This window comes from Mesoplodon densirostris, chromosome 7 (genome assembly GCF_025265405.1).
Source record: "Mesoplodon densirostris isolate mMesDen1 chromosome 7, mMesDen1 primary haplotype, whole genome shotgun sequence".
NCBI lineage: Eukaryota > Metazoa > Chordata > Mammalia > Artiodactyla > Ziphiidae > Mesoplodon > Mesoplodon densirostris.
The window spans coordinates 88,866,308-88,878,960 of NC_082667.1; the positions used below are offsets into that span (position 1 = coordinate 88,866,308).

The following is a 12,653-nucleotide window of genomic DNA, read 5'->3' on the forward strand; positions in this document are numbered from 1 at the left end:
TGTTGAGCTCCTGGTGAAATATAATCATCATTTCCTCAGAATCGAAAAGCAGTTATCTCTAGTTTTTAATCCCATTAACTATTTATACATTTATGTATGATACATGTATTTATTGTACCTACTAGGTGTGTTCTCTTTGAGAAGTACAAAGCTCTTTGAGACATAGGTTGTTCATTTTTTTGTTTTCCCACAAATACTGTGACCTTTTGATCAGGAAGGTCTATATTTTACTAACATCTAGAACCAGCAGTTAACATGGTGTCTAAGATGCAGTCAATAAATATGAAATACATAAATGAACACATTTTTAAGGAAGGGCCAGGACATGAACAAATAGAAATTTTTCATTTTCAGTCACAAAGCAAACAGAGACATAAAACTGATACAGACAACAAGTGCTGTGGTCATTCAAAGAAGGCATAGAATAGATACAACAAGGATCTCCTCTATGGCACAGGGAACTCTACTCAATATTTTGTAATAACTTATAAGGGAAAAGAATGTGAAAAAGGAATCACTGTGCTGTACACCTGAAAGTAACACAACATTGTAAATCAACTATACTTAAATTAAAAAACAAACAAACAGACAACAACAACAACAAAAAACCGAAAGAGGTCATAGAAGTTTTTATGAGATTCCATAAGAGAAGCCATATGAGGACGGGAGAGACGGCTTTTGAATCAATTCGGAGGAGAAGTCACAGAGAAACTTGTCTTTGACCTGAACTTGAGTTTCCATTAAAATTGCATCGCAGAGATATTACAGATGAAGGTAATCACATAAACTTACTATACTGAAACTTGCAGAGGTTATGAGCGTTGTTCAAGATCCCAAAGCAGGTGCATTGTGGAATCAGAATTTTAAGTGAGGCCTAATGAACTAAAAACAAACAAACAAAAAAACAAGCCCTTTCTGTGATACCATGTTGCCTTTGAAGTCGTTCTATTGGTGGGTTGGTAGAAACTGGTTCCAGTGTTTCTGGCAGGAATGACTAGCTCTGTCCCCCCACTGTCCCCCGCCCCCGAGTTGATCCTCAAAGTTTCCTTTAGAATGGACTTGCTAAAATGCAGACCTGCAAGTATTCATGACGCCTGTGTCCAATCATTTCTCCTGCCACTGCCTACTTCACTTCTGGATTATATGAACAATTCACTGTCTTCTTTTATGCTTTTCCCTCCTCCAAGAATTCCTTTCTCCGTATGGGGTACCTGGGCAACCCACTTCATTTTTCAAACCTCAGTTTACATATTATGTCTTTTGTGCAGTCTTCTTTTTAGTGTTGTGATCACACGCTCCTTTTTGCTACCCTTGCACTTCTGCATGCCTGGTTGTTGCACTTGCTACACTGTATTGTGATTGTATTTTTTACATATATCTGTGTTCTCCTGGGCAACATTCCTTGGGGCCAAGGACTACCTTTTTTCATCTATTGATGTTGCCTTAGCATGTTACTTGTTGTGAAGTAGTTAGTTATAAAAATGAGATTTGATTAAATTGAAAATTGTTATGCACATATTAGTTATTATCATTTACAGATATAACAGGAAAAAATATTAATGTTGGTGCTGAAAGTTCACTTCTAGTAAATGGTGGTGGTACATGACTTCACTTATATTATTTTCCCCACTATTTTATATCTTTCTACCTAATATCTCTTCTTTATTTCCATCTCTTTCTTTATTACTAAACTTAGAAAAACAGGGATGAGGGTAGGGCTAGACCATACTTGGCTGGAATAGTAAAGAAATTGTGTGGGGTTTTGGTGAGAAAATCCTGAAGCATACAGGTCTGCATCTTCCCTTTTTTTTTTTTTTTTTTTTTTGCGGTACGCGGGCCTCTCACTGTTGTGGCCTCTTCCGTTGTGGAGCACAAGCTCCGGATGTGCAGGCTCAGTGGCCATGGCTCACAGGCCTAGCCGCTCCGCGGCATGTGGGATCTTCCCGGACCAGGGCACAAACCCGTGTCCCCTGCATCGACAGGTGGACTTTCAACCACTGCGCCACCAGGGAAGCCCCTGTTTGAAGTTTTTTGATAAATAAGATTCGATAACACCGTTTTATAGAAACTTAGTTTGGACATTTCTGAACCTCTTTTCTTGTTTCCTTATGGAAGAAAGCTGCTTGTTTAGGGTTAATACTAATTCAATGGGGGTAAGATTTACACAGGACCAACCCTAGCATTCATAGTGTGTGGCACAGGAAACAACTTTGAATGGCCATTTCAAGGAACAATATACTTAAGTGTATACAATGAATAAAATGGATGAACTACACAAATTTATGAGTTGAAAACCATAGAATCATAGAATTTTCTCACTGTAAAGGCTCTTCCTTTTCCAACTGCTTAACTTCAACCTCTGTCAAAGCACTTCAGTAACAGGGAGTTCTTGAGTTTAAAATGCAGTCGGTCCATTTTATAGTTGAAAGGTTCTACTTGTCAAAATATTCATCCTTTTATCAACCTAAACCTGTCTACTTGGTCTAAAATCTTCAGTGTGGGACAGTCTAAACCCTTTTTCATAGGACAACTCTTAAAATAGTTTAGAGCGACCACCTACTTCTCTCCTGGTCTTGCTTCATGTCATCTACTCCCAGTTCCTTCAATTACTTCTTATATAATAATATTTTAGATTCCAGACACTTTACTGAATTCATCACTTTCTTCAGTATAATAACTTATTTGCTGAATGTGATATTTTGATCCTAAAGGGATTTGTTTACTGTTTTCTGAAAAGAATTAAGACATAAAATGTCCAATCAACCAATAATTCTTCACCTAACATGATTCATATACACCAATTGATAAGGAAAAGTTAAAAATTCAAATTACTTCATTCTTAAAGAGTGATCATAGTATGTCCTTATTTATAATGTGCAGGAAATATGAATTTTCTTTCTGTGCATCTGTAACAGTGCCCTCTTGCAGGGTACAGAGGATACTCCATTGATGCTGCCTAATGATGTGTATGTGATATCCTGATATTTACTAAGAAGTTAGACATTCAAGAGGATTTTTTGTTCCCAACAGACATACATATATGAATTTTTATTCTCTATGTCTTGTGTGATTCTAACTTTTATTTTTCATCTATTGGCACTTAAGTGCATTCACCAAACTGCATCATAAACATCAAAGCAGATTACTTCACTTTACCTTTTATGAGATTATTATACTTATCAACCAATATCTGAGCCCTTAATATGGGCAAATCATCCTAGCCTGTTAAGCACAGAGGTACAGAGCATGGAGTTGAAAGGGCACACACCAAGATTTGAACAAATTACTTAATCTCTCTAAGTCTTCATTTTTGTATGTGAAAAATGAGAATAATTACAATGATTGAACTCATAAGGTGGATCGTAGAAAACATCTAGGTGCTACATGTAAAGAGCTTGTTTGACTACCTGACAAAAATATCCATTCTTTATTAACATGATGGTGATGATGATGATGATGAAGCTACCAGCAGGTGTCCTTCTTAGGTCGGTAAGAATGGTGAATAAGCCACAAGATCATGTCTGTGAACATTTGCATTCTAAGGCTACACTGCCTTTGCCTTCCCAACTCCGGCTCCACTCCTCATCTGTTTAAACATCTCCCAAGATAGCTCAGGTCTTCTCCTCTATGAAGCTATTCTGAACTACTCCTCTAGAATGAACTTAAAATACATTGCTTGCACTTCTATTAATTTATATCAAGTACAAACTTCTGCAGTGGAATTGATTACACTTTATTGCAATTTTTGGCTCTATATCAACTTGCAACTCTTTTGAGGAAAGAAACTGGGTCTTATTCCTAGAAACGGAAACAGTGACAAGCAAATAAGTCATAAATGTCTAAATCAGCACATTGAAGTTATTTTTTCTAGAATGTTAGGGAAAACACTTAAGGGAAAGTCAGATTCATTGTTGTTCCCACAGTCCTAAGAATGGACTTTCTCATAACTTGTATAACTCTATATGTAGCAAGTGAAGATTAATCAATGGCAGGTTTTCCTTCATTTATATTTATATAATCTTAAACTAATTGAAGAAAAGCCATCTCATCCTTCTGAGTTAAGTTACAAACATTAAGCATTTTAATATTTAAATAAGAGTGAGACTAGCTTTCTTCACAATTCTGTGTTCTCATATTTTAAAAGGATGTCAAAATTTAAACTTTTTTGTCTATCATCTTCTTCCAGATTCACTTAAAGTGTGGTTCTTAACATAATCCCAAGTTCTGAAACTAATTGAAGGTTAAACATCTAGTGATTTCAACCTCTTTTGGTCAGCCTCAACATTTCCTTCAAAAATAATTCCCATTGACCACAATATCTATACTTCCAGTCTATTTTTCCCTATAAAAACAAGAAAAAGTTCACGGTGACAGTTCCAGATTCATCCATGAGGGGGCAAACATGTCTCATACACACAATGAAGGGAAAACTAGTAATCAACTAGTTACACTGGGGAAAAAATGGACATGGTGTCAATAGCAAGATTTGGCCCATATTAGAAAGAAAACAGTGATCCATATCTGTTTGAAGATAATATGTTTGTTTAATTTTTACATTTTACTCCTATTTTCAATGCCAGAGGAAGAACACCTGAAGGATGGTGCTCGGTGTAATAGTCAAACAAATGTCTCTTTAGAGAAAAGAAAAGCACTTGAAAACATTGCAAGCTCTGTTAAACTTATTTCTAGTCTAACAACTTTAAAATCAAAAGTAGTCTTGTAAAATGCATTTCTGAAACTCTTTATCAAAAATGCATACCTCCCCTCAGATAATGTCACTGAATTAAGAATCAAGAAATGAGAGACAGGAATTCAGCTGAAAGAAACATGGAGAATTCCTGTGTAACAGAGTGAAATGTGGAGGTTCTAGCTGTGTCTGCCCTTACCATACCATTATCAGTCAAGATTTTCAGTTTTGTGTTCCAACCTGCAGTTAAAATCAAGTGTAGCGCTCAAGGCGTAATTCCTCAGTTCTCTGCTTACCCTGATTAGAACCCATGGTCTGTCATTAGAATCACTCTTTTGCAGAGACACTGTGAAGTCCCTTGGCCCTCACTCTTAGTCATATTGGCAGTGCAAAATGCCAGCCCTAGTGAAATAGAACTTATGCCAATTCAGCGTCTGGGCCAAACAACTAAACATGGCTGGAGAAAAAAATGAGCAACCTTTCTAATTTGCCTCATTTAAATTCATAATCATTTTACCCCATGTGAACTCTTAGTACTTACTAGAAAACTGATTGCTGAATCAATTCTCTTTTCTTCTGTCCTAGAGAACAATTTCATAACTCCTCTTTCTTTACGTCTATAACATGTCTTCCTCTAAATTCTCAGCTGCTTCCTAATTCACTGAGAATACAGGAGGGATCAAAATAGAATATCCGTGAACTCCAAACACCAAGTCTACCATCCTACCTGGATCTATCTGAAACCACGTGTGCTGCCTTCCTTCTTCCTTTGGCAGAAGAAATATTTGTCCTCTGTTCTAAGGCCGAACCCTCTACTCTGCACTGGATACCTCCCTTCTGGCCGAATCAGGGATTTCTCTTCTACTGTGTCTCCTCTTCCCTGTATCTTCCATTATTTGCTCTCTACCAGATGCTTTCATTAGCATGCAAAGGTCTAATACCTCTCCTCTTAAAGGGAAAAAGTCTTTCTCTCTTCCCATGTCCAATTCTAACCATTGCCCCATTGCTCTGCTCCTCTTTAGAGCAAAACGACTCAAACAACACAGCTCCACTTAACGTTTCATTTCCTTATCTCCCACTTACCTATTTTTGTCCTCTCCACTACACAGAAACTACTCTTCTTAAGGTTATTAGTGATATCTATTATATGTTGCCAAGTCCTATATTAAGTGATCAGTTCTCATCTTAATCTACCAGTAGGATTAATAATAACTCCCTCTTCCTTCTAACACCTACCACTTGGCTCATGAGACAATTCGTCTTATCTCCCTGCTCACTTCTTATATCCTTTGCCGAATCCTCTAGAGGATGGAGTGTCTCCTGGCTCAGTCCTTCAGCATCATGTATTCTCTGCCTATGCCTACTTATAAAGTGATTTCATCTTTAAATCTAGAGACTTTAAATACCATGATGATTTACCAATTTTCATCTAGGGCCATGATAATCTCTTGCTGCTGAAATTCAGACTAGTATAACCAGTTGTCTACTTCACATGTCCACACATGCCATCACAAATTTACTATGTCCAAAAACAAATTCTTAATCCTCTAAAGTTCTCTCTTGACCATCGCCTAAAAGACCCTAAGTGATTTTTCGCTAACCTAGCTTTCTAACCTTATCTTCTAACAATTTCCCCTTTGATCATTTCACTACAAACCAACTAACCTCCTAGTCTTTGGAACACATAAAGTATAAGCCCACCCACCTGCATACACCAAGCCTCTCTTTCAGTGTATTCATACGGTTTGCTCCCATACTTCTTTCAAATCTCTGCTCAAATGTTCCCTGACCACCCTATATGCTTGCCCTAAACCTCGCATCATTACGCTGCTCCTTCATGGTCCTTCCACTAACATGCTATATTTATGTATTTATGGTGGTCTCCTTCCACTGGAACATAAGATCCATAAAGAAGAGATTTATTTGTTCACTCCTAGAGCCTACTGCTCTAGTGCCTAGAACAGCGGCACATATTAGACACTCCATCAATATCTGCTGAATGGATGAACATCCACTTGCCTGATGACCAAACACAGTTCATTGAAACTTACTTTTTAATCAAATTTCAATTTCCTCTTCTTATAAGCTTAAATTTGATTTGAAAAGTTGAATATTCATTTTTATTAAAAAATGAATAATTATAGAGACATAATTCTTTATAAATACTATTTAATAATCTATTCATTACAATGCAAAAGTTTTATTCAAAGTATACCTTTCTCCAGGAGGGATTTTTTGGTTTTCTTAGATTCTTTAAAAACTTAAGGTTAGGGCTTCCCTGGTGGCGCAGTGGTTGAGAATCTGCCTGCTAATGCAGGGGACACGGGTTCGAGCCCTGGTCTGGGAAGATCCCACATGCCGCGGCGCAACTAGGCCCGTGAGCCACAACTACTGAGCCTGCGCGTCTGGAGCCTGTGCTCCCCAACAAGAGAGGCCGCGATAGTGAGAGGCCCGTGCACCGCGATGAAGAGCGGCCCCCACTAGCCACAACTAGAGAAAGCCCTCACACAGAAGCGAAGACCCAACACAGCCAAAATTAAATAAACAAATAAATGAATAAATTAAAAAAGCTAAGCATTTGAAGCTCTTTTAAAAAAAAAACTTAAGGTTAAAAAATTTAAAGAGCAATGCCTAAGTACATTGTTTTATTTCATGACTTCTACATGATGATTTATTTTTAAAAGGGTTTATTTGAGAATTACTTACACCACACTATTGAATGTATCATATGCCATTTACCAAGCATCTCACTTAAGTACACATACATTTCTCAATTAAATCTAGGCTTCCAATTATAGAATACTACCTGTATTATATAGGTCTGGTATTATATGTGAACTCCTTACCAGTAAAAACAAGGTGAATTCTTAGCGATGTCTAAAGAAACAGTTACTGTTCTGTTTGTAGTCATTTCCCTTCTTCCATTTTCCTATTTCTGTTACAGATATTCAATATGAAATATCAATCTTCATATGAATGATCATTTTCTTGTACTCTTGTATCCGTGCTTTCATATTAATGCAGGAAATTTTTAGTCCAGCTATAATTACTTGAACGCAATTCTATTTCTATTACTATAGCTTTGCCATCCCTAGACTACATTTGTGCATATTTTACATGATATAATTTCTGGCCTCATTGAAAGGGTAGATGATTATCATAAAATTTTAAGATTTCTGTAGAGTATGATTAATCAACCTAAGCTGAGCAGCTACCACACACACACACACACACACACACACACACACACAAAGGTACTATTATTATAGAAATTCTCCTCCTACCCTTTCTCATAAGTCAAAATTATGTAAAACAATATTGATTGTCATGCGGTGAGTGCCCAATTCTTTCCTAGTAAACTAAATTCCCAGCTTTAGGCAGATCCCTATGTAGTGAAGAGGGCAGGAGACCTGGCAGTCAGTGGATGACAGATGCCTGGGCCAAATCACCCTGACAACTCCTCTCCATAATAAATCTGAGAAGCTAATCTCTGCTAAATTGTTAATGGCTGCTAATCAGATACTGGATACATGGTTACCCCTCTTGATAGTATATTTGCATTTAAATGAGTCCTTTCTGGAAGGACTCCTTAAACCAAAGGAGTAGTTCTAATGCTGACAGCTTCAGGCACCCAGGGCCTCTGGCTCAGGTTTTCATATTGTCCTTTGCGGAGACGCATGATATCATGAGGCCATTTGATCTGTAATTCTAGAATATCAGAAAGGAATTACTGCAGACCTCAAAGTCATGATCCGAAGATTGTTTTTTAAAAAAGGGTTCTTCAATGAAAAGTCATAGATTAAAAAACTGATCTATTTCACCTCACCCTAGCCACTATTCATTAAATTAAATTATCTGGCATACTGGTGTATGTCAAGTTCCAAGCAGATAGATTCAAACCGTACATGTTGACGTAAGACATTTCTCATTTCATTTTTTTTCTTTCTCTTTCCCCTATGTCTCTCGCCATGGTATAGCATCTGAAGCAGTTAATTCCTGCCATTTAATATCTTTAATTTTTGTTTTATCCCAAGCACCATCAACATTGATTGTCTTCTATGAGTAAAAAGCACCTGGCAAGAGTACTTTCATGGATGAAGGAGCCTGAATTATCATGAGAAACTATCTATACCTCCAGTGAGTCTGGCTTCACAGAGTGAAAACTATACAAGGAAGGACAATCCAATATGTTATGTAACTGTCCCAAATCACCACACTTAATCCCCACTGTCTCAAACAAATTGAAAGAAAAGATTAAACATCTACTTTCACTCTTAAGGACAAGCCTATGTAATAGCCATTGTTCTCCTTATTTCAAAAATGAGACAAAGTCAGGCTGTGAATGGAAGGATCCAATCCCCAGTCTGTTCAACTACAAAACCCCTGACCTTCAGGGTCATCCTTGTCTTCTTCTCATCCTCTGTCAACCTTATATGGACCTTTACCTCCAACACTGATACCTAGCAAATCCTTCCACTACATTATAAATTATTAACCATAAGGTTTAGCATGTTCTCTCTTCCAAGGTATTTAGAACTTTAAAGGAGAAAGAAGCCTGCCTAAGTGGACAAAGCGAACACTTATCACGCATGAGCTCCCAACATTTGCACCAGACAATTTCACATCATCTCCTTATAAACTGACAATAATCTTTGTGAGGTTGAGAACCTCACCTTCTTTTTACTGTGGATCCTTTGACAATATGGAGTAGCCCACTTAAATAGTCTTAAAATAACACTTTTAAATTCATAAAATATAATACATAGAATCTCAAAAGAAACTAGTTACTATGTTTTAAATGCAGTCATTAGAATATTTTAAAAACCAAATTTGTGATATAGAAACGAATGGGTATTTAAACTCATTAAATAGCAAGATATAACAGAGACTCTACTAACTACTATACTTAAAAATAGTGATGTTGGGGTGATGGGTTAACAATTCTGATACATGTGTACTGAAATTGAACAATTAAATAAATAGATGGTGGATGGTGGTAGCCACATTTCTCAATATTGAAGTATGAATTTACAGATAAACGAGGAGAAAGCTAAACTAATCTCAGCATTAATGGATTATAGTTGCAGACATCAGTATACACTCAGCTCAATATAGATATCGATAGTTATATAGAGAAATATTTACTGATATGTGTATATACATGGGTTACTATACATATCTATTTCTTTGTTCTCTCAGTTAAGAGAGCCTAATCAAATAATACCCCATTAGCAACAGCACATCTAGAGCCCAGCTCTTGGTTTCTATTACTACTCTCCAATAAAAGGAATCAGGGCTCCTCAGAGAAATGACTGATTCTAGGACTGGGGCAGGAAATACACAAAATGAGCCTGGAGCACCTTGTGGTACCAGAAAGTCAGGAAGTGTTAAACACACACACAAACATGCATGCTAAACACATATACACACAGATACACAGACACACACAAACTCACACACCCCAAAGGGAGTATGTCAAAGGAGCACAGGCGTCAAAAGCAAAAGCTCCCAATGGCCAAAGCTGGAACAATTCAAACAACAAAATAAAGTAGTATTGGATTATAACCCAAAGGATAAAATAGATATCCACGAGTCTATACTGATATAAATAAATATCAATAATTGAATAAATTAATATTTGGGGGGAAATAGACAACTCTGTGTGGAAGAATTCCAAATATTTTATGTACCTACTCTGTCCTCAAGGAGGTGGATCCTAACTCTCCACTCTTTGGGTTTGTGCTTCACATAGTGACTTCCTTCCAACAAGTGTAGTGTGGAAGGGGTGGAGGAGTGACTTTCCAGTGGAGAAATCTGAGACACGACCTCAGCCAGGTTATCAAGGTCAACATCAACAGTCAAATCACGTGGATAGCATGTACCCTTGATAAGATGTTATAAAAAAGGCACTTTATCTGGTTGTCCTCCCAATAAACCATAATCCCAGCCTTACCATGAGAAAAGCATTGGACAGTTTACATTAGTGAGGTATGCTACAAAACACTTGATCACTGCTCCTCAAAACCGTCAAGGTTGGGGCTTCCCTGGTGGCGCAGTGGTTGAGAGTCCACCTGCCAATGCAGGGGACACGGGTTCGAGCACTGGCCTGGGAAGATCCCACATGCCAGGGAGCAACTAAACCCGTGAGCCACAACTACTGAGCCCATGTGCTGCAACTACGGAGGCCCAGGCGCCTACAGCCTGTGCTCCACAACGAGAGAGGCCACTTCAATCAGAGGCCAGCGCACTGCAACAAAGAGTAACCCCCGGGCCTCCCTGGTGGCGCAGTGGTTAAGAGTCCGCCTGCCGATGCAGGGGATACGGGTTCGTGCCCCGGTCTGGGAGGATCCCATATGCCGCGGAGCGGCTGGGCCCGTGAACCATGGCCGCTGGGCCTGCGCATCCGGAGCCTGTGCTCCGCAACGGGAGAGGCCACAACAGTGAGAGGCCCACATACCGCAAAAAGAAAAAAAAAAAAAAAAAAGAGTAACCCCCGCTCTCTGCAACTAGAGAAAGCCCACGCGCAGCAACGAACACCCAACACAGCCATAAATAAATAAATAAATAAATAAATAAATAAATAAATAAATAAATAAATAAATAAATAAATAAATAATAAAAAAAAAAGTGTCAAGGTTATCAAAAACAAGAAAAGCCTGAGAAACTACCACAGCCCAGAGGAGCCTAAGAGGGCTTGATAACTAAATGTAATGTGGTGTCCTGGATGGAAGCCTGAAATGGAATTAAGGACACTAGGCAAAAGCCAAGGAAATCTGAATAAAGTACAGACTCTGGTTAATATTATTTTATTAATATTGGCTCATTAATTGTAAAAAAGGTACCACACTAGTGTACGGTGTCAATAATAGAGGAAATTGGGAATGAGATATATAAGAACTCTGTATTATCCCCTTAATTTTTCTGTATATCTAAAACCATTCTAAAATAGATATAGTCTATTAGATAAAACAAAAAAGGTAATGATGATTTGATTGTGACATCAGAGTAGTGATACTTTGAGATATTTATAAAACTGCCTTAGGAAATTGTCTGTGATATCTGCTGGGGATATAGGCACAGGTACTCCTAATATTATTGTGGTTTGTTGTCTGCATTTAGATTTAAAGGACATGCTAAATACTAAATTGCAGTTAGAGGTTAGTGAAATTAAAGATGTAATATTCCCATCCAGATTCCACATACACTTTGATACATATTAAGAATCCCCTGCTCTTTGGTGAGGTCTAATTTTATGAAAGTGAAACACAGAGAGATGAATTAGGTTGTTCCAGCTTTTAAAAAGCCCGCATTCTAGGGTCAAGAATTCTTACTGAGCCTTGTTGAAACTGTTTGCTACACTACCTCCTAATTTTGGAACTGCTAAACAGAGAGTTGCGAAGGCTTCCTAGAGTAAAAGTACTGCCTTGGCCTTGTGCAATTATACTGTTTAGGTTGCTGGACAAATCCAAGGATAAAACTGGCCTGGACCTAGTGATGGGCAATTCCAAAAGCAAGCTGAATGTGAGAAGTTCACTCACAGAGAACCCTAGTGTCAAAGAGCCTCTCTACTTGGGAATGGCTCAACACTGGGAAAATAAACCCTGGTTCAGCTGTAAAGAGAGCACATCCTTGGCCTTTTTTCCCCCTTAAATCAGGAAACTGATGATCTGGTCAGCTTAGGAGAGGGAGGGAGGGAAGGAGGGAGGGAGGAAGATGAGAGAGAGAGAGAAACCTGTTAATAGCTGGTGCCAATTTAAAGAGAGAAGGAAAGGGCTTATTATATACGTATATGCTAATATGATTCTTAAAGCCAATTCTGATCAATCCTTCGGGAAAGAAAGAGATGCAGCCATCTGTTAATGTGGCTTCAGCTTCTTTGTTTTCAAATGTTACAGCTGTCACCAGACCAGCCATTCCACTTGGGGCGAGGCCAGGGGGTTAGAGGGGGAACATCTGTCCACTAAGG

At 38.1% G+C, this 12,653-nt stretch overlaps 1 protein-coding gene across 1 annotated transcript in view; it reads left to right on the plus strand.

Moving 5' to 3' along the window:
• LOC132494370 (large ribosomal subunit protein eL21-like) overlaps positions 1–12,653 on the plus strand; it is a 171,403-nt gene that overhangs the window by 84,362 nt on the left and 74,388 nt on the right. The window lies entirely within an intron of this gene.